This window comes from Canis lupus, chromosome 15 (genome assembly GCF_011100685.1).
Source record: "Canis lupus familiaris isolate Mischka breed German Shepherd chromosome 15, alternate assembly UU_Cfam_GSD_1.0, whole genome shotgun sequence".
Lineage (NCBI taxonomy): Eukaryota > Metazoa > Chordata > Mammalia > Carnivora > Canidae > Canis > Canis lupus.
Window position 1 is genome coordinate 37293283 of NC_049236.1, and position 21492 is coordinate 37314774.

Sequence of the window (21492 nt, forward strand, 5' to 3'; positions counted from 1 at the left end):
ACTAGAAATAGCTCAAGTTCCCTCAAGGAAAATTAATAAAATGTGGTATATTCATATAGTGAAATACTATTTAGTGATAAAAAAGAGGTGACTCTTAATACATACAACATGGGTGAAACTTCCAGACAACCATTCGTCCCTCCATCTTATTTATTTTTTAAGATTTTATTTATTTATTCATGAGAGACGCAGAGAGAGAGAGAGAGAGAGGCAGAGACACAGGCAGAGGGAGAAGCAAGCTCCATGCAGGGACCCTGACGTGGGACTCAATCCCAGTACCCCAGGATCACGCCCCGGGCCGAAGGCAGGTGCTAGACCGCTGAGCCACCCAGGGATTCCCCCATCTTATTTTTTTGATATATTTAAAAGTAAATTGCAGTTACCTGTACACTTCCTGCTGAATATTTCAACATATTTATTATTAAGTAGTTCTGTTTGCTCATAGTTAAGTGAAAGAAACCGTATGAAAAAGAGCACATATAGTATTATTCCATATGAAGATCTAAAAGAGGAAAATCTAATCTTGGTAGATAAAAATAACAATGCTGGTTACCTCCAGAGAGGTAGGGGTGGTGATTGAGTGGGAAAGGACCTGATGGAATTTCTCGGGGTGGTAGTCATGTTCTGATATCTTGATAGATATTTGTAATAAGAAGTAAGTATGTGTATGCATTTGTCAACATCTGCAACTGTATACTTCAGATTTGTATAATTCATTGCATGTACATTTTACATCAAAAGAAAAAATGTAATGTATAACTAGTTAATAAGTATGCAGGTGGATAGAGGAATAGATATGTGATAAAAAGTATCTTTAAATGTTAATGGTAGAAACTAGGTGGTGAGCAAAAAGCTCCCAGCTCTGCTGGATGTTTAAAAGTTTCATTTATTCATAAAAAAGATCTTTAAGAGTGCCTGTTTAGGTCCAGGAGCACCCACTCTAAGCGTAGTTGCCTTGGCTACAGGGCAGGGTCGGGGGAGGGGGAATGATCGCAGGTCCTTAGATGAAGTTGTACCTACAGCCATTCCCACGCGAACATTAGGGTGGTATCAGAGAGTCGTAGTCTGATGAGTCCAACACACAGTTCCTGGAGCCTCATGCCTTGAGTGTGATGTTCTTGTCATGCAGAAGTTTTCATGGGTCCTGAGGAAGAGGATCCTCACCAGATCCCGACCCTGCTGGCACCCTCTTCTCAGAATTCCAACCTCCAGAACTATGAGAAATAAATGTTGTTTAAGCTACCCCAGTCTATGGTATTTTGTTATAGCAGGTGAACAAACTAAGAAACTGGATCAACATCAAGGTAGCTTAGATTGTACTCATATAAAGTGAGTAAGTGAATAAATGAATCAGTGACAAAAAAAGTCACACACCAGCACTCCTCCACTTCACTTGAAGCAATTTGAACAGGATCAATTCCATAATACAAATGATCTATAAGGAACAAACATACCTGTTCTTCAAGGTAAACAAAGACTTTTTCCCCCTATTAATTAAGTTGCTTATATTAGAATGTTACTATATATAGTATTAATATATTAATATACATTTTTAACTATCAATACAAGTTTTATTACTTTTGTGTCTTTTTCATCTCATAAAAAAACCCAAGCATGGGGGCTTAAAACAACATTTATTATTTCTCTGGAGTCTGTGGGTTGGCTAGGTGGTTCTTTGTGTCTGAGCTGGTTTGGCTGTGGCTGGATAGTCTGGGGTGGTCTAGGGTGGTCTGTTATAGCGGCTGGAGCTTGACTGAGACAGGTGGCCAGAAGCCAAATGAAGAGTGTTTGAAGGAGAAGAGAGTAATCAATGATGTCACATGTTACTGATGGTCCAGGGAACAGAGATCAGCACTGTCCAGCCACTTTGTAACAGAGACTAACAAGCATCCAGAGCACATTCTGTGCATCCATGGCTCTTATCGTCTCTCCATGGGTCACATAATGCACCCTTCGGAACTCCACTTATCCAGTCACCCCCTGGAAGGAGCATGGCTTGTTGAGCAGATCCAGAATGCCAAAGATGGCATTTAGTTAAAGGGACTATTGAAATAATTTCATTGGATTAGCGTTACCTGTTGGACTAAACGGTTCTGCCCAGCAGGAGGAAGCTCAGAGGGAGGATGAAGTATCAAATAAAGAAGAAAGAGGAAGCTGCATTTTCTTTACACATCTGAATGTGTGATTAAGTAATTAAATGACCCGACTTCATTAATAAATAGTCATACTCTGAAGGGTCTATTTTTAATGCACTTGATTAAATGTAATTTTGATTTTTTAAAAGTATAATTAACAGTATGGATCCAAGTTTATCCTGTGTGTTGGTTGTGGATGAGCTGTGTAATTTATAATAATGCGGAGGTGGTCCAAATGTATATACAACATACCAGAAGGTCTTAGGGCAGCCCTGGGCATTTAGTAAATATTTGCTAATTAAATAAATCCTGTTGCATTTTTAAAGTTTATTTTTTTCCAGGAGATTCCCACTGTCATGGATGAGATCATAATACAGATGCCTCTCTGAGAGGCTTGGTGTTTTCCTGGCAATAGGAGAGCCACAGTAAAGTTGTCAAACTTAAAGAGAGGCAGGTGATGATAAACTGATTTCTTAAACCAGCAAAAAGAAAAGTCTTTAAAAAGGAATGATTAATTAAAACACTTGCTTAATTAAGTGCTCTTTAGCCAGACCAGGTCCTCCAGTTGTTCCTAATGAATAGAGCTTCAGTCTGTAACAACCTCCTAGACTCACAGAAAGTCAAGACTATGCATGTTCCTTCCTTTCAGAGCAGGAAACTGAGGGTCGTGGAGACTCTAAGATTGCACCAGGGTACTGGTTAGATGAGAACAGTGATGGTGCTTAAACAAGACCCTTTGTCAGTTTTTCTTCCAATCCCCTGTCAGTGGTCCTAAGTTTATACTGCGTCAATTTTCTTATGAACTCATTCAGATCATTCATGTTAAAGACACTCAACAGTTCTGATATGTGTGTGAAAAGAAGGAGCTAAGAAATCATCAGCATCGGCAACATAGTTATGTCTATTTAGTGCTTATTTTCCACATTCCTTGACTTGTAGAAGTTAAAGGGATCTGTCCTATTGAGCAGAGGTTGAGGACTCAGTCACACATTTCAAAGCCTTGGTCAAAAATGAACAGGCCATTGGAGGACTACAGCCTCACAGAGCATATGTGTGTGCTGGTGGAGCAAGGGTCTGAGAGTCAGCCTCAGCAGCATGTGCTGGCTCACTGTGGCACCATCTTACAGCTTTCCAGAATGTTAGATTTCTCTCTTGTTTTTTTTTTTTTTTAAGATTTTATTTATTTATTGGGGGGGGAGCACAAGCAAAGGGGAGGGGCCTAGGGAGAGGTAGAAGCAGACTTTCTGCTGAGCAGGGAGTCCAATGCAGGACTTGATGCCAGGACCCTGGGATCATGACCTGAGCCAAAGGCAGATGCTCAGACTGACTGAGCCCCCCAGAAGACCTAGATTGTTGGATTTCTATGTCAAGTTTCCAGTTTTGTGTGTTGGCCACTAATTTAGAACCTCAAAAAATTGGATAGACAAAACACTGTGCAAAATTTAAAAAAAAAAAAAAAAAAAAAAAAAAAAGGACAAACCTGTCTGTGGGATGATTTGGCCCAAGGCTTCTTCTTTGCGACTCTGATGTAGAGGTTTGGGATTATTTTGTAATCTCTGTCAATACAATATTCACTAAGAATTTCCTGCAGGCCTAGTATTGTAGGAAACACTGTGGGGATGGAGAGAAGGGAAACCTCCAGTCACTTAGGGCATGTTTCTTATCTTCTGGGAATTCCTAACTCAGTTGGGAAAACCAATATGTGTGTATGTATGCATATATATATATATAGCTAGGGAGGCACATAATCAATGTTAGATTGGGTGGGATAAAGTCTAGGACTTTAGAGGATGGTTAATAGAAACAAATTGGGGTGTGGGCTGATAAGAGATGTATTGCTTCTCACTTCCAAATATCTTTTGCTTAATCTGTGAAAATGGATCTGGGCCCTTTAACATCATGCCTTGTGGGCATGATGTTAAGCTGTGTCATTACAGAAAGAAAGGGTTTTGCTCCCTGGTTCTGATGTGCTGGCTTGGCAGGCCCCCACAGCTGCTCTCCAGGGCCTGGCTTCTCCAGTTCCCAGCTCCTTCTGTTCAGAGCAACCAGCAGCGCCAGTGGACCAGGAGCTCCTCCTGCCATGTACCTCAGGCAATTTTGCAGTGGATCACCTCCAATGAGACCTCTGTGGATGAACAGCTTTTCCTGATACTTGAAACAATGGATTTCTGGAAAGTTCCAGAGGGAGGATTTCCTTCAAGTTCCACCAGCACAATGTCATCTGCCATTCAGTGGCCACAGATCTCAGCCCTAAGGGCCCCTCTCCTGGATGCTGATCCCTTATTACTCTAACTCCTTGTTATAGTTAGTACTTTCTTATATTAAAAATTCCCTGTTAAAAAAAATTCCCTGTTAAAATTACTCTGTAATTTGGGTCTCCCAGTATGTTTTTCCTGCTTCAAACTCCTAATTATTTTTCATTATGCTGTATGGGTGCCCTTTGCTCTTCCTCCACTCTTACCATTTGGTTTTAGTGGGTGCTGTCCACGTTGGTTCTCAAACTCGTGGTGATTGATTTCTAGAGGCAGGTACCTTCTCCAGAGTCCTTCCTTCAGTTTTTTTTAAAACTTGAGCTGTGATACTGGAAAGATTCCATATTAAAGTTACAGTAGAAGTTATGTGGGTATGTAACTTTGTCAGTACTCCTTAAAATTTACCCTAAAAATGGGTGCATTTATTGTATGTAAAATATATCTCAATATAGGAAATTAAAAAAAAAAAAAAAAAAAAAACTTGTTCTCTGGGGCTGAGTTTAGGAGTATAAACTGCCTGAGGCCTTAATTCCAGCCTGCTGGGGAAGGGCAGCCTGAGAAGAGGAAGGTGACTCTAGCAGAGGTGAAGAGAGGCAGGGAGAGGGAAAGTGCAGATTCTGATCCCTGGTTTCTTTGGTTTCCGAGAGTGGATCTACCTGCCCCTTTCTTTCCTGCTCTTCGCCCTCATGAGCTAAAAAAATTCTTCATTTTGCCTAAACTAGTTCCATTTGATTTTCTTTAACTGAACTGAAATAATCTGTAAGGAAAAAACTGTGGGCTGGGCTTCTCAGGGTAGGCAGGCTTTGTTTCGGGGATGAGAGGGAGCTTGATCATGTAGGCTGCACAGAGATAGAGGGAGACAAGCACTGTAGGTAACCATGTAGAGGAAGCACGGTGGAAAGTGAGGATAGGTGTGGCATTTGTGGAGACTGGCCCACAGAATATAGCAGTTCCCAGCAGAGACTTCCAGATCACTTGGATTTGGGCTTAAATATTAACTTGGATAGTTGCGGGCTTGTGTCTTGGGATAGAGACCTAAGGTCTCTGAGCTTCAGATAATTGTATCAAGGTTAAATGAGATTAAGTATCTAAAACATGACAGTAACTGGCACCTTAATAGAAAGGATAGTAAAACTAACAGTGGTATTTATTCATGTTTGTGGTTTTTGGAAAAGCATGCAGAAAGATACGGTTATTTAATTCCAAATGAATTATTGATATAATTGGTGCCCATTCTCTGGGAAGTCTGAGAAAAATTATTAGCCGATTGCAATGATTTAGAGAAGTAGGTGATTCCTAAAAGTCACCCATGGCTCACCAAGTGCAGATCATGCCAAATTAGCTTTCTGGCCCCTTATTAGTTTTATGAGATGAAAGGAGAAGGGAAATGTCTTTAACATGGTCTATCCTTTTGGGAAGGTTGTAAAGTGATCATATAGGCAGGCTTAGATAGTTTCGGCCAGTGGACTTCCCTTTTCACAGAGTATCCTAAATTTCTCAGCTATGTCCAATTTTTAGAAAGCCTTTTCTCTTTTTTTGACATGAAATGTCTGCAAAAAGAAGACTGGTTCTTCCTCCCTCCATTACTTGAATACCCCTTTTCTGTCTTCCTTCAGATATTTTCTCCTCTGTTATATTAATCCTCAGTTCTTCCCACTATTTTTCTGTTTAAAAAATTCTAAACATGTCCAAACATCCTCCTCTTCAGTACTTTATTGTACCATCAACCTTCTGAACTGTAGAACCTCTTAGAATGGGATATTTCTGATGCTTTCAGACCTATGCAGCTTATGTTCAAGGACTGATACACAGGATGCATTAATATTTTTATCTTTTGATTTCAATGCTATTAACATTTTAAAGGAGCTGTGTCACATTGTTGACATATATTGAGCCTCAGAAGAATGAAATTTAAATTCTACCTTTCTGAATCTATAGCTGTGCTATAATTATTGATTTTTTAAAAAACATCTAAAATGTATAGTAATACCATTATGCTTCTTGTTAGTTTCAGCATAGTAACCCAACCTGTCAAAATCTTGATCCTATCATCTGTCATGTTAGTTATCGCAGCCAGTTTCGTTTCATCCTCATATTGGATTTGCATGATCCTGTATCACAAGCCACTGACAGAAGTGTTGAATGGGACAGAGAACCAAGTGTGGAGCCCTGAAGCACGTCCTAAAGACTTCCTTCTACATTGACATAGTTTTGTTAATTGGCACCCTTTCAATAACGTATTTCAGCCAACAAAGAATTTTCTTACTTGCTCTCTGTGCATCTTCTCACATGGGTATCAAGAAAAACTTCCTTGGAATTGTGGAAAGAACCCAGATTCTAAATTCTGGTTGTATTAGTCAGAATTCTTCAGAGAAACAGAAATATGTATACACACACATGTATATACACAGATTAAAACATTTATACACACATGCCTTCAACTGATTGGATGAAGCCCACCCACATTATAGCAAGTAGTCCACTTTACTCAAAGTTCACAGATTTGGATGTTAATCTCATCGAAAAACATCTTCAAAGAAACACTCAGAATAATGTCTGACCAAAACCTGGGCACCATGGCCCTGCCAAGATGCTACATAAGATTCAGCATCACACTGAAGTTAGACATACCTGGCCTGGCATGAGAGCTACCACAGAGAATTGGCCGGTCCACATACTTCACAGAGTCATTATGCTGAGAAAGTGAGTAGACACTGAACTATACAGTCAGTGCATTACTCACCACCCATGTGTCCCGGGCTAGGACTGCAGCTGCTAGCAAGAAAAACACATTGTATTAGTCTATTTTCCTAAGCCTTGTGCCCTTGGACACCTTTCTGTAATTGCACAAAGCCTTGGAATAACCCAGCTTTGGTCTTACACTTAGCTTCCAGTTCTGACTTAGCTTTCTTATAGCTGTGTGTCCATGGACTAGGTTATTTATTTCTCTGAAGCCAATTTTCTTTATCTATAAAATGGGATATATACGTACCTGGTTATAAGACTTAGATTAAATGAATTAACATGGAAGAAATGCCTGGCTGGCTTGGGGTCTGGCACACAGTAGCTATGTGGGAAAAGGTAGCCAGGATGATGATGTGTACAATATCCTCCTAATCTACAACCTGGTATTTCCTCCAAAAATAACCTCTCAGTACATTCTCTGTCTCAGTATTTCTTCTCTACTTGGCTTAAGTGTGGAGCCCATTTAGAACTGTTGGCTACTTTGGATGACCATGAGGGCTGCTTTCCAAACATTTCAACAAGAGACTCAGGCATTGAAATTCCTTGCCTGGCTTAGGCAAGGTCTGTTTGTCAGAGTCAAGGGACAGGGAGACAGGCCCGTAGGTTCCCATTGCCCAGAGCACACAGCTGGCAAGTCTGTTTAAGTCCTTGCTGAAGTCCCTTTTGACACTCATAAATGTAGAATATCCTATTTTATCAAAACAATGAGTTCTGGAGAGACACTAAACACACGACAGCCATGCAAGCTTCCCAAATGGAGCAGAACACATGGCTGCAAGTTAACGTTTGTAAATAAATTATTAAGTCGTACAAAGAAGTGCAGAACTGAGAATGGCTAAATAACAAGACTTTTTTCCCCCTTAATTAAAAGGAGTTGGCTGACTTAAAATGCCAAAGGATCATTTGCCTTTGTGGAGCAGGGACACTTGCTAGCAAGCAGTAACTCCCCTCTGATAATTACATAGCAGCTTAAAATCTCAAATACATAGTGTTTGTAGCTTGACACGCTCCTGCAAAAAAGGGACAGTGCTTTGAATAAGTCAATTGTTAATGAGTAGAAAATCAGAAAACATCTTATGTGGCTGGATTTTTATAAGTCACAATTTCAAAACGTCTGAGGACATAGTTCTTCTATAAAGGGTATTCTTACTCCAATAAACTGTGATCCAGATTAATTTTTAAAAATTTCCTAATTTTCCTAAGCATGCTAGCATTCTTGTCATCTTTCTTCTTGTCCCTCCTAGTCTTCTCCTCTATAGAAAAGCCGTCTTGACAGTGATAGTGGTGGTGTTTGTGCACACCTGGAAGGAAAAAAAACCCCAAACCTAGTAAAAGCTGGTTTGTTTTCTTTTCAGCAATTCCTTGCCCCCTTGGCTTTCTCTGCCTTTTCCCCTGAAGTCAGGCCTTCTTACAGATAAGTGGATGAGAAAGAAGGAAGTGGGGCAAGTGGGGGGGGGGGGGAGAAGGAAGGAGGGAGGGGAAGAGAGAGAGATACACTGATAGTAAATGGAACAGCAGGAGCAAAGGGGAAGAGGAAGAGAAATCTTGACAGTGCCCTTGGCTATTTTCTGGTGTCCATTGGGTGCGATCGAATCTGTGATAACTTATCAAGGGTAGAAAGAACTTGGTGCTTTTGGATGAGATTTTCACATCTGTGGTCTTCATCTGTGTGCAACTCCTGAGGCCCTCCACTGACAAATTCCCTCCAAGCCATAGATAATAAGATCACAGCCTCAAAAAAAAAAAAGTCTTCGAGGTTGTTCTGTAGTGAAAAGGAAAAGGACGAGGGCCTTGTAAGGGGTGACTCCGCCAAGGTCACCCAGCCAGGTGTGTCTGCCGCTGCACTAAAATCCACATTCCTCGAAATCAGGTCAGGGTGTTTGTTACTGCCCTGTGCAGATTTCTGCTAATGGCTCACCATTCCCATTTTCTCTAGTCTGATGTCCCTTTGAGCTATTCTGAAACTACATGTTAGTTTATGCATTAATTTACTTTTCTTACACTTTTCCAGGAGGCTGAGGTATGCGGGCAGTCATATGACCTTTAAATAGCTTAGTTTATTTTTATTTTTATTTTTTTTAAATAGCTTAGTTTAGCATGAAACATTTTCCATTGTCATCATCCTCCCCGGGCCTCACAGGGCTGGTGCTTCAAGACCCTAATCCTCTCTCTGTCCCTTGCACAAATCTATCCCACTTTTGCATCCTTGCACTTGCCACACCTCTATCTGAAAAATTGTGACAACAGTGGCAATGCCCAGCATTCTTGGTTGCATACGATGCCTTAACCAGCAGTAATTGATTGGGAGATCGCCAGGATCAATGACCTAGTGACTTAGAATATCGGCACACTGACTAACTCTGCAGGGGTATTAAGAAACCGCAGCGCTGTCAGCTCTTGCTTCTGGGGCTAACGGGACTATTTCATTGTGTTATCCAGGGAGTGTCAAGGTATATCAGTTAGGGGTCAGATAGGAAAACAGAAACTGATCAAGGTATTTCAAGTAGGAGGGATCTTAAACTAGGAGATTGGATGCATGCAAAACCATGGGAACAACTGGAAGCTGGAGAGTCAGATAGGGTTTCTGCTAGCTGTCAGTTTCCTGCTAAAGTTGCAGGACCTACAGAATGGTCACCACTACCTGAAACACTTAATCAGGTGATTTTTCAGAGATCACTGCAAAATCTTTTATCCACCAACTGAAATCCATGCATTTGCTTGCCTCTGCTGGAGAGCACTAATATCACTCTATTTTTTTTTTTTTTTTCCTGTCTTCTGTATATCCTGGAGGCTCTTTTTATTGGTGCAGTCTAGCTTAAGGTACAAACCTTATAGTAGGCATTCTGGGAAATGTGGTTTCCAGGCTTTTAGACTATGAGGTACAGAGGATGATATAGAGGAGGGAATGGTGGCAAATTGCCAACAATCTGGCACAGATGGTATCCATATTTCTTCATATTGCCATGGGGGAGGAAGAGGAAAATCCTTTTTTAGCTTCTATTTCCATCCTAGGTTGGCAGTGACTTTTCTTATCAAAAGGAATTTAAATGTCTTCCTCTCATCTCCATAGCCTGCAAAAAGAACAGTAGCTGCAAAGATAATAAAGCCACAAAAGACACTGTAAACACAAAAGACAAATGCTGTAGGGGCTTCAGTCATTCCCAAGTTAATACTTTAGATCAGAGGCCAAGAAATGTTTTCTGTAAAAGGCGAAATTGTAAATATTTCAGGCTTCATGAGCTGTATGGTCTCTGTCACAACTACTTAGCTCTGCTCTCCTAGTGCTAAAGCAGCTGTAGAGAATATATACATAAATGAATAACTGTATTCCAATAAAACTTTATTTACAAAAAAACAGGCAGTGGACCATATTTGGCCTGCAGGCCATAGTTTTCTGATTTCTGATCTAGGTCAGATCAGCAAAAAAACTCCCCAAAACTAACAAAACAAAACAAAAAATTTCAGCCACCTAGTTGAGTTATGTGGGACAAAGTCAATGCAGGGGGCAGTGAGGAGAGTACAGAATGAACAAGAATTATTTGCCAACTTGTTCCAGTTAAGGATATGGGGATAGAGGCTGTTATTGTACTTTGGTGAGGAGGAAGCAGAGATTAATAACAGAATCCATGTACCTCTTTGTAGTTCCTTATACATTTGAACATGCATCATACCTGAGACATACAATTCTCATGAAAAGAGTTTGAACCTAGCGTTCTTGACAAAACCTTTTTTGTACCATTTTCAACAGTCTTTTTATGGCAGGCAATGAAAACCCAATCCAAATTGGCTGAAGCAAAAAGAAGGATGCCTTGGCTCTTATAACTGAAAACACCAGGGGTGTTCCCGACTTGCTGCAAAGTTGGCCCTAGGTGTGCATGCAGTGTCAATAGAAATCAGTCTCTCACTGTTGGGCACTGCTTGTCAGTGTTCTTCTTCATTCTCACTCAGGCAGACTTTCCCTTTGGGGTGACACACCTATGATCTGCCTGCCTCACACGCCCAGTGGGAAGGGGGTACCACCTTCCTCACAGTTCTAGCAAAGCCCTGGGGCAGATTTTAGTTGACCTAACCCGAGTCTCAGGCACAATACAGAACTGATTGTTCGGGCAAAGAGGGAAGAAAAATGCTGACTAGCTACACCTCGGTTATGGGCCCCATTGTGGGTGGGATTAGCCCCATCTCAAGCACACAGACTGAAGATAGGGGAGGAAGTATTGTTCCTAAAAGGACATCAGAATGTTGTCATCACATGGCACTAAAATGAAGGCTAGGTAAATAAAGAGTGAGAGTCTACCCGCCGGAATTCCTCTCACAGGGGTCTGATTTATCCCATGGCTGCTTCAGCGCAGACAACTCAACTAGGTGGATGGTATCCTGAACACACACAGTTCAGGCTCTGATGTCCCCCCAGCAGCAAGCAGGTAGCTGGTGTGGGGCAGATTGGTAAGTTAGGCTGAGGGACCAAATGGAACTTATTTAATTTGAGTAAGTGTAAAAAGAAATGGGGTGGGGGAGATACATTTCTGAAGATTTTTAAATGGGATGAAGACTATTGTCCTCTCCAAACCAGAATCATTTGTCATTTGTTCTGGTTTGTCTTTAGTGTTCATGAAAACAATAATATGAGAGAGAGAGAGAGAAAGATGAAGACAAAGCGGGGGGGGGGGGGAGGGGGGGAGATCACAATTTCCTTTACAGGAGGCTATGGCATTTGATCTTAGCTTTCCTTTAGCTTATTCATTGAAGTGGATAGAGTTTGAAGCTTTTAAAAGCAAAGAGCATATAGATTTCATTTTATCAGGTTAAAGAGATGTGGGTTTCATCATGCCTGAAACAGACCCTACCCCACCAACCGTGGATATGCAATTTAAGCGTGGCCACCAGTACAGTGGTGTGAGCAAGCACTGACCTTTTAGATTAGTGCCTGAGCCTTCATTAAGAAGAGCATCCAAAATGACAGGCATGCCTCTAAGGAAGCCCAGCATTCCACAATGGTAGCCCAAGCAGTGAAAATTGACTTGGCGTGGGATTCTCCTCTCCTGGGCCCCCATACTGGGAGCCAGGAGCACAAGACAGCATGTTGGCAGATTCCAATCACTTAGGAGCTTTCCTTTATGACGCTGCTTTGTAAGAATGTGTCTAGTTAAATTCACAGGGTCATTGACTGTGGCTTTCAAAACATGAGGTTTTATGAAGGAATGCAGACCTGGAATCCAAGGTTCAGAGCCCAGACCTTCAAACAGATTAATCGCCATGGGGAGTATCGTAAGAGTTTTCCAACTTTGGCTTCATCCTTTGCCCTGGCAACTGCAGGGCTCCTATTCAGCAGACCCAGGTGTCCACTATGGTCTGTTGGACAGAGCACTGGGCGGGGAGCCAAGATGTGGGATGGTCTCATTTCAGTTCCCCAGCTGGCTCCCTGTGTGCCCCCTTGAGCAGATTCTTAACTGCTCTGTCTGTGTTTTCAGCTTATTAAGTTGAGAAGAGAACAATAATGCCCTAAGACACAGAGTTCCAGGGTGGGGTGCTGAGGTGGGACAGGTGGTTGTGTGTGTGTCTGTTTCAGGGGGGTGGGGAAAGTGTCTAGAGGGCAAGTAAATCATTTGTGATGGAGAAAGCATCCTGCTCTGTCTAGTGAATAAAACAAGTGACTGTTTGCTGCTCCTACATTTCCTTCTGATAAGCTGAAGAAGAGCGATAGGGAGGAAAAAGAGATAAATAGGACTGGGGGACGAATGAAGAATTGAGAGTCTATCCTGTGAGCTTAATATAACCTTCCTTAAGAATTTTCTTCAACCTTGTATCAAAATTTAAAACTACACTTTTCCAAATTTGAATTTAAAATAATATTTTCCCCCAGCATTGCTAAATGTTAAACACATGTTTATCACACCAGTAAAATAATTCTAAACGTTAACTAAAATGCAACTTTAATTAGCAGGTAGATTACCATCTGTACAGGACGAGGCAACCTGTGGCAATCACTGTGGCCAGCATTTATCGAGTGTCTGCTCTGTGCCAAACTTTAGTGTGGATTGACTCATTTCCTCCCAAAAACAGATACATAAAATAGGTTTTCACCATCATCCCTGTTTTATTATAGACTGGGAAATTAACATAGGTGTATAGAAGTTAAAAAAATTTCCATGTGGGCCTAGGATTTGAACCTGAGCAGTACAGTTGATACTAGAGTCCACTGTGCCAGTGATTGCCCCCATCTACCCGGTAGCATCACATGAGGCTAGGAAGACCTGGGAGTGAAGGCACCACCGAGAAAGAAGCGCTGGTCCTGGGTAGGGTCTCCAGATTCAGCAGGTCAAATGCGGGATGACCAGGTACATTTGAATTTCAACTGAACAGCAATTAGTATTTTACTATGTCTCATGCAGTATTTGGGAGCAAACTAAAGAAATACTATTAATCTGAAATTCAAACTGAGGTGGGGGTCCTCTATTTTATCTTACAATCCTTTCCTTGGGAGACATGGGTGCTACTGAAGAGAGAATCTGTTCCATCAATCTTGGCCAATCTGGGATCCCAAAGAAGAGGACCTGCACTGTGAATTCCTCTTTACCACTTAACCACTCAGAATCAAGCACCCACCCAACTCTAATTGCTTCTCCAAACCATTGACATTTAAAATGCTTTTGGGACTTGAAGTGAGTATAGGTGAGTGAGCATGAGGGAGGAGTAGGCATGTGTAGAGAAACCTCCTCCTACAAATGAACCACTGTGTTTGTGGTAGGAGTTCAGGAGCAGTCTCTACCCATATAGTAAGTACTGTCGGCCTGTGTCCTCTAGCTGCCTGTGGCTCAGAGACGTGTGTTCTTAGGCTCAGGAGTTATTGCTGAAGCTTGGCTCTTCGTCCACCGAAGTCTTCACCTGTCTTTCTTTTGTACTTAGCTACTGTCCTCCTCCACTCATTTATGTTACCTATCTGTACCCTCCTGCTAGCCATTTGAGTCAATGACTACTTTTAGACAGACTTGTCCCCAGAAGATAACCAGAATTCAGTGTTAATTCTAAAACCGCACTGGGTTTGATGTCATAATTTAAGCAAATGCATGCAGGTCTTAAGACAATTTATGCAAATTCCTAATGATCCTCCTAGGTCAGATACCCAGCTATGGCCTTCGGTAAAATCCTGGTGCAGCCCACAGGTAGAGAATGTGTATAATTGAGCGCTGGATTGAGTCGGGGTTCTCTGAGCCTTGAAAGAACAAATGGTATAAATGTTAATAAGGACTAACATGAAGAAGAAGCCCTACAGGCTATACTGGGACATCTTTGGTTTCAAAGCAGTGAGGCACTTAATCTCTGATTTATAAACAACCCAGAACCAGATGTAGGAATATCCATTTTCTGTGAATATGATGTATCCTGCTTATGAGAAACTTTCTCCAAAGAAATAAAGAGAAGATCTGCCAACCGTTTAAATGAAGAAAAATGAGCCTTTCACTTTCATCGTGCCTGCCTTGGTGTAAGCTAGAGTATGAATGGAGAAGACGTCAACCTTACTGATGGTTCCACATTCTGGACAGAATCCTATTGTGTATTCTTGATTGAGATCTGCTCAGTGGTACCAAAAGGTGGCTTAGGGTTTTAAGAAATGATATTAACAAATCATATGCACAATTTCACCAGGCAACTAATTTTATTTTTTTGTTTTATGACGCCTCACTGTTGTATCGACACCATTTATGAGTATTAGTGGATTAAATAAAGTGATCATCATGGAAATGATTGGGAAATTGTATAACGTGAAAAGGCATTGATGGAGAACCTTAAACTGCCCTTGTCTTTGCTCAGAACCCAACTTCTGATCTATAAATGGACAAATGAAAAGTAACATTTGGACCAGGGAGAAAAATGCATCTCGGATTACTTTTCCGTTTCTAGCCTTGAGAGAGATCAGGGATGAGGGACTATAGGAGGTACTGGAAAAGGGAGTATAAATGCCAAATCCTGTCATGTATTTAAATCTGGCTGGTGACTATTTATTTTCATGTTCCTTTCATCCTCACCCAAACCATTAGGTAATCAAGTTTAGACTGTTCACATATGCATATTCAATATTTATCTTCAGGCCATTTAAACCAAGGTGCATTTCTGTGATTAAAAGTGGCACAATAAGGAGAGTTATGAAAAATGACTATAAAAGAAGAAAATTGGAGAGATAAGCTAAATAAACGAAACCAATTAGAAAACAGGCTTCGCAAAGAGATGAAAATACATGTAATTTTGTGCAAGAAGTAGATAATGTTAGTTAAAGGTTTATAAAGTAGTCGGAGAAATGAGTCAACCATTTAAATGTGAGGAAGAGATGAACCAGAAATCAGTGGAGTTGATGGAGTAAGGGAATACATTATTTGAGATTCAAGCTTTTAAAGAGGGTTTCAATCATGTTTTGAGACAGGATGTCAGAAGACCAACATGAGTGAATCACAGACATCAAGATGGGAGGTAATGAATAAACTTGAAGGAAAGAAACAGAATGATTCTGAAAGGATGAAATGCGAGTGGTAATGAATGACACACTGAGACTAAAATATGAATATTCAACAGTAATGTAAGATCATCAGATTAAATAGTTAAGAAATGATATGAATATAATAGGAAATAGAAAAGACAGAGCAGATGGAAAATAAGGCATTTTCTATTTCTCTTTTAGGATTAAGAGTTCTGATTGCAAATGGAGGGGAATAAATGTCAAGATAAATAAAATTAATGTACTTTTGGCAAATAAAGGAAGCTACTACCCAAAACAGATGAAATGATGCTCCTACACACACACACACACACACACACACACACACACACACACAGTTCTTATTTCTTCCAGGAAGCAGTCTCTGAAAATTCTTACATATGTCCCATTTATTATTGTATTTGGACCCTTGAAAAGGCACAATTTGTAGCTTTTTTTTTCTTTAATTTGCAATTACTTTTGTGATCTGGATCAAAATATTTTCTCATTGTTACCATGCATGGGTTTCATGGCTCCTCCATTATTTTTCAAGGGTAAGGAACAGGGCCTGAATTTTGTTTGTCCTTTTCCCTAGCCCTGTAGCACTTGCTTGCAATGCTTTTTGACTGTTTTATTGAATGTTAGACAAAAAAAGAAATTAGGTATGCTAAAAGAGTCATGTTTTAGGAGAAAGAGACTAAAATTGAAAGGAAAAAATAGATTCAGAAATAAGTAATCTGGATTAAAAAAATAGAAAAATATTAACTGATGAGAGCTAATTCAAGCAAATGTCTGGCCATAGGGAGGTCACTATGACCATGATGAACAAAGATGTTTCAAGTTGAAAATGGACAGTTAACTCAAGCATTATTTCCCCTGACAAGGAATATCCACATAGTTACACAAATGGATATTTTTCTTTCTGTTGGGCAGACAAAACTGATTACATAACTTTTGTCAAAAGGGTCATCTTCTTGCTCTGCCAATAACAATAGAGGGTTTTGTACCTCATCAAGATGAATGTTTTAAGCCCCTGTGCCTGACCTTGAATTTCTCCCAAGTATTTTTCAAAGGCATTGAAAATTCTCATCTAAAGAGTAAAGTGAATCTAACAGTTGAAACTATGGAGAAGACCAGGCTGCTAGACCTCACCAGCCAGGGGAGTAGTCTACTGATGTTCCTTTTTACATGAAAAAAGATCTGGTCTTTAATGGGAATCCTAGGTATAAAGGCCCAAAATTGATAGTGACTTGTTAATTTAGAGGTGGAGGCAAAAAAGAGCTAATACTGTATGAAGATATATTCAGGTAATTTATAAGGAGTCTGTCTGGAAACCTTAGACTCAGGTACTGTTTGATTACCTCTCCAGGCTCAGCCTGCTAACAGACCTGTTGGCAGAATGTAGAGATCTCTATTCCCTATGTCGAAAGAACTCTTAAGTGAGGTCCCCCATATTGGGTCTCAATAAAGCCATCTTCCTGTTCTCAAGTGATCCCCCGTGACTGTGCGATGAAAGGAATCCATTTGTGGTTTTCCAGTGCAAAACAAATGCGAATTTTTTCTGTGAAACAGTAGTAGTCCGTATTATAGAGCCTTAAGCATTCTTTATGACACTGGCAAAATTTAAGTAGAGTGTGGATCTTTTCTTTCCTAAAGTGCTAATGTGGCACTTCCTGTAATCAGAGTAGGAACTGTAGATATCATTATACACTCTAAAACTCCAAAATTTACTTTCAGCTGAGTTTCAACATGATTCAGGTCCTTGATTCCATCAAGTGGGGGCAGCAATTGTTTCAATGGAATGCGACTGAGAAACGGTGAATTTATGAGCATGGCTTCCAGAAGAGAGAAAGCACATTTCATGGTGCCTGCTCAAGGCTTTGGATTGTGGGGTAGGGATTTGAATGGTCTATTGCCTCATATAAATTGAAATTCTTTCTGGGTTTACCTCTAGTCTAGGTTTGAAAGGGCTGGGACATCTGTTTCCCCCTCCCACTGCCTTCCTTTTTTTTTTTTTTTTTAAATCTCTCTCCATTAGCATTGCAATCTTTCTGCCCCCCCCTTTTTAAATAAAAGAAGCCAGTTTTGTTGTTCTGTTGAGAACTCATTTTTATTTTTCTTCTCCTCCATCCTTCCCTCCTTCATTTCTTCCTCAAGCCTTTCTCTGGGCTGGGCAGTGTTGATAGTGGGGAGACAGAGTCAAAAGATGATGGAACTGTAAGGAGAAATAGACCAATCCACTACTATAGATGGAGACTTCAATATACCTTTTTTTTTTTTTTTTTAGTAATTGACAGAGAAAAAAGAAACCTCTGGGGCTCAGGCTTGGAGGAGTTAGAGATGTGCATCATCCATTGTGGTGGTAAGTGCACTCTCCCTGTGCTTTGAGGAGAGGATGACCAGGAGGGTCTGAGGAGGGTTTCTGAGTTAGACGGCAAGCTCCCCAAGGGCTCACAGTACTTAGTCGACACTGAAGGAGGTTAAGTATTGGTGGATGATGGAAAGACTGATGAAGGAACAGGTGGAGAAGGAAAGAAGGAAGAATTAAATGAGACAGTTTGCCTCCTGAAACATAAGTGAATTAATATTCAAGTGCATGAGAGCCATACTGGGTATGAGAGGTTAGCTGCTTGAGAGGGGAAAGCAAGAGCTAAAGCTTTGGTGGTTCATATATCTCTCTGTATTATGGGCTATGTGTTTATACCTCTTAACCCTCAATTATTGTTGAGTGGCCTTTGTAGATTCTCAATGAAAAAAGTATAGTTGGAATAAATGAAGGTGATTGGGACCATTGGAGGATTTTAATTAGGGGAATAAAATGGTGAAATCTGTATTTTAGAAAGGTGATCCTGGCATCAGTATGAGGTGTGGCTTTGCTGCTTTCAAGCACAGATTAGAGCAGTTTGGGTCATAGCCCCCACTTAAAGAGGGAGAAAGTGTGTGTGTGTGTGTGTGTGTGTGTGTGTGTGTGGCACAGAGAGAAAATGGAAAAATCAACATGCCTTGCTCCATTCTTGGATATATGTGCATTGCTCCACAACATATTTCGTACAGTGTCACAGACACAGTGGTTTAGGAAAGCACTTCAGAAACATCGGATTGGAGTTTGGAGAAGTCGAGACAGCAAGACAGCAAGACATCTACAATCGAATTAATAATGAAGGCCTGGACAAGGCAGCTGCTTGTGCAGCAAGGAACTAGGTTGGGTTCATTTACTGCTTTATCATATCTATTCTTGTGTGGAATTTTACAGGACCCTGAGTAAGAGAGCAGAGTTGGAAGGAGCCTCTAAATCTAAAATTAGGGAACTTCTGACTTCAGTCTTCCTTTGCAACAAAGCTGGGATATCTAATTTCATCCTAAAGCACTTAATTTGTTTTAGAAAAAGAAATCTAAAAAAATATATGTTAAAAGTATTTCCAGTGAGTTCCATGGTATTTAATTTCCACACCAGTGTTGAAATGACCAGATTCATAGGCATTTTGGAGCAGGAGACATGGCTGAGGTAGAAGGATTAGGTTTCTTAGGTGGAGGCTGTATTTGTTTCCTAGGATTGCTGTAACAAATTTCTACAAACTGATGGCTTAGAACACAGAAATTTTTTCTCTCACAGTTCTGGAGACCCGAAGTCTGAAATCAAGGCATTGACAGGGCTACATTCCTTCTGAAGGCTCCAAGGGAGAATCTGCTCTTTGCCTCTTCCAGCTTCTGGTGGCTGTTGACATTCTCTGACTTGTGGCCACATTACTTTCAATGCTGCCTGCATCTTCATATCGCCTTCACCCCTCATTTGGCTTCCCCTCTGTGTGTCTTTATAATAACACTTGTCTTGATTTAGGGCCCACCCAGATATTCCAGGATGGTTTCCTCGTTTCAAGATCCTTAACATAATTAGACCTGCAAAGACCCCTTGTCCAAGTAAGGTAACATGCACAGATTCTGAGGAGTAGGACATGAATATATCTTTTTTTTGGGGGGGGGGGGGGGAGGGCTAAACCATCCAGCCTTACAGAGGGAGAGTGCACTTAGGCCAATATTTGTATATGATATTTGATCAGAAAAGACCTAGCCTATGTATGTGGTGTGGAGTGAATGCTTGTGTTCTCCCAGAGTTTGTATGCTGACACTGTTATCTGTGGTATGATGGGCCTTTGGGAGGTAAAGTCATAAGAGTGAAGCCCTCATGGTGGATTAATGCCCCGATGAAAAGAGACCGGAAGGTGCGTGTTTCCCCTCCTTCTCTGTAACATGTGGATACAATAAGAAGGCAGGCATCTGCAGACCAAGAAGGGGGCCTCCACCACCCACATGCTGGAACTGTCAGGGCCTTGATCTTGGCACCTCTCAGCCTCCAGAACAGTGAGAAATTAATGTTTGTTGTTTAAGCCACCCAGCCTATGATGTCCTGTTACAGCAGCCTGAGCTGACCGCGATAGCAGCCAAGCTAACATAGAGTGGAAAAGGATTTATTCTGCCGATGATGCTGAGCATTGGTGCTGAGCCAGGCAGGTGGAGTGGTGAGCAGTGAGCTGAGATTCGATGTTGAGGGTTTTGGGGTTTTTTTTCTTTGTTATCGTGGGAGGGGTGGGGGGAAGAATGGGACATTTATTTTCCTGTGGCACTATTCTGGGAGATTAACCCCAAAGATGTGATGCAAAAGTCTGTTAAGAAAGGGATGCCTACGTGTATAATTTGGGGCAATTGCCTAGCGTCTCAGGTTCTCAAAATCGTCTTCTGTCAAATAAGTGACTCGAGGTGGATTATTCTAAGTTCCTTTCCACTCTTACATTTATTTTTCCTCTGTAAGAATGTTAGAGCAGGTGTGTAGCTCCCCGGCCCCCTTTCCTTTCTTCTGGTGTTGCTAAGTGCTGGTGCTTGTACTTTGTTTCTCTCCCAGTGAACGGGTCTCCGGAGGGCTCCAGGATGGAAGCTCCCCCCTTAAGCAGATTAAAAGTTTTATGGGCAGACTATAACTCGGTAACGCACGTGTACATACATTATCATTATGACTTCGTGGAAAAGAAGATGCAGTTTGGCACAGCAGCCGGAGAGCAGACACCAGTTTGCGTGTGAAGCACGCAGCCAGGTCCAGGAAACGTTAGGTGTCCGGCAGTTGCTTGCTGAATTTGAACGCGGAGGTCTAGGAAAGGAAGTCACTGTAGGGCTGACTGCGCGGGAAGCCTCCGCGGGGGCACGGTCAGCGCTTGCCCGCGGCTCCCGGGACTTCAGCGCGGGAAGCCAGGCTTGCACTTGCCCGGGTTCCCGCGGCCGCGAGGACTCTGGCCTTGGCGCGCTGCGGCTCCGCAGTGGCCGGGGACCCCGGACTCAGCCCGACGCGCCGAGGCCGCGGCTCTGCCGGCCTGGAGCAGCTGCGACCCTCGGCCCGGGCGCGGCACCGCGGGTCTTGCGGCTTCAGCGCGGCCAGCCCCGGGCGCCGCCGCTCGCCCCACGCCCCGCACACGCTCCGGGGCCCCCTGCCCGAGCCCGCCCTCAACCTGCCTCCCGGGCAGAAGTGGGGCGACGGGAGAGGAAAGCGGAGCCAGCCCCGCGGGCGGCCCGGCGGCGCGGCGACCTGGGCACGGCCTCCACCCCCGGCAGCGGCGGGCACCTGGGCTGCCTCCCTGCACCCCGAGTCTGCGCTGGCGGATCCCTCCGCGGCTCGTCCGCCTCGGCACAACCGCAGGCTCCCTTCTGTGACGGATGAGACCTGCTTTGTTTGCTCGTTTATTAAAAGGCTTATTTATGTATTTGAGAGGGAGAGAGCGCGAAGGAGAAAGGCAGAGGGAGACGGGCGGAGAGAGGGAGAGAGAGAATCAAGCAGACTCCCCGCTGAGCACAGAGCCGGATGCCCGCCCCGTGTCACGCCCCGGAGATCCTGACCCCAGCCCAAACC

General features: G+C 42.2%; 2 long non-coding RNA genes across 6 annotated transcripts in view; one reads left to right on the forward strand and one right to left on the reverse strand.

Annotated features, from left to right (window-relative positions):
* Positions 1 to 719: 719 nt before the first annotated feature.
* Positions 720 to 20907, reverse strand: LOC111098904. Of its 4 annotated transcripts, none has more exons than XR_005370619.1 (6): positions 12042 to 12182; positions 9961 to 10203; positions 7019 to 7162; positions 4597 to 4716; positions 3616 to 3746; positions 720 to 1214 (listed from the first exon to the last, which is right to left on the reverse strand). It is a non-coding gene; the product is annotated as an uncharacterized LOC111098904 (long non-coding RNA). The 4 variants fall into 4 exon arrangements; XR_005370620.1 differs by having other exon boundaries at positions 7019 to 7159; positions 9961 to 10221; XR_005370618.1 differs by lacking the exon at positions 12042 to 12182 and adding an exon at positions 20596 to 20907 and having other exon boundaries at positions 721 to 1214; positions 9961 to 10221.
* LOC111090054 overlaps positions 12662 to 21492 on the forward strand; it is a 37717-nt gene continuing 28886 nt past the window's right edge. The window contains exons 1-2 of one of the 2 annotated variants that reach the window (XR_005370623.1): positions 12662 to 17491; positions 17887 to 17961. This is a non-coding gene — a long non-coding RNA (uncharacterized LOC111090054). The remainder of the gene's footprint in view (positions 17492 to 17886; positions 17962 to 21492) is intronic. The other variant, XR_005370622.1, reaches the window with a different exon arrangement.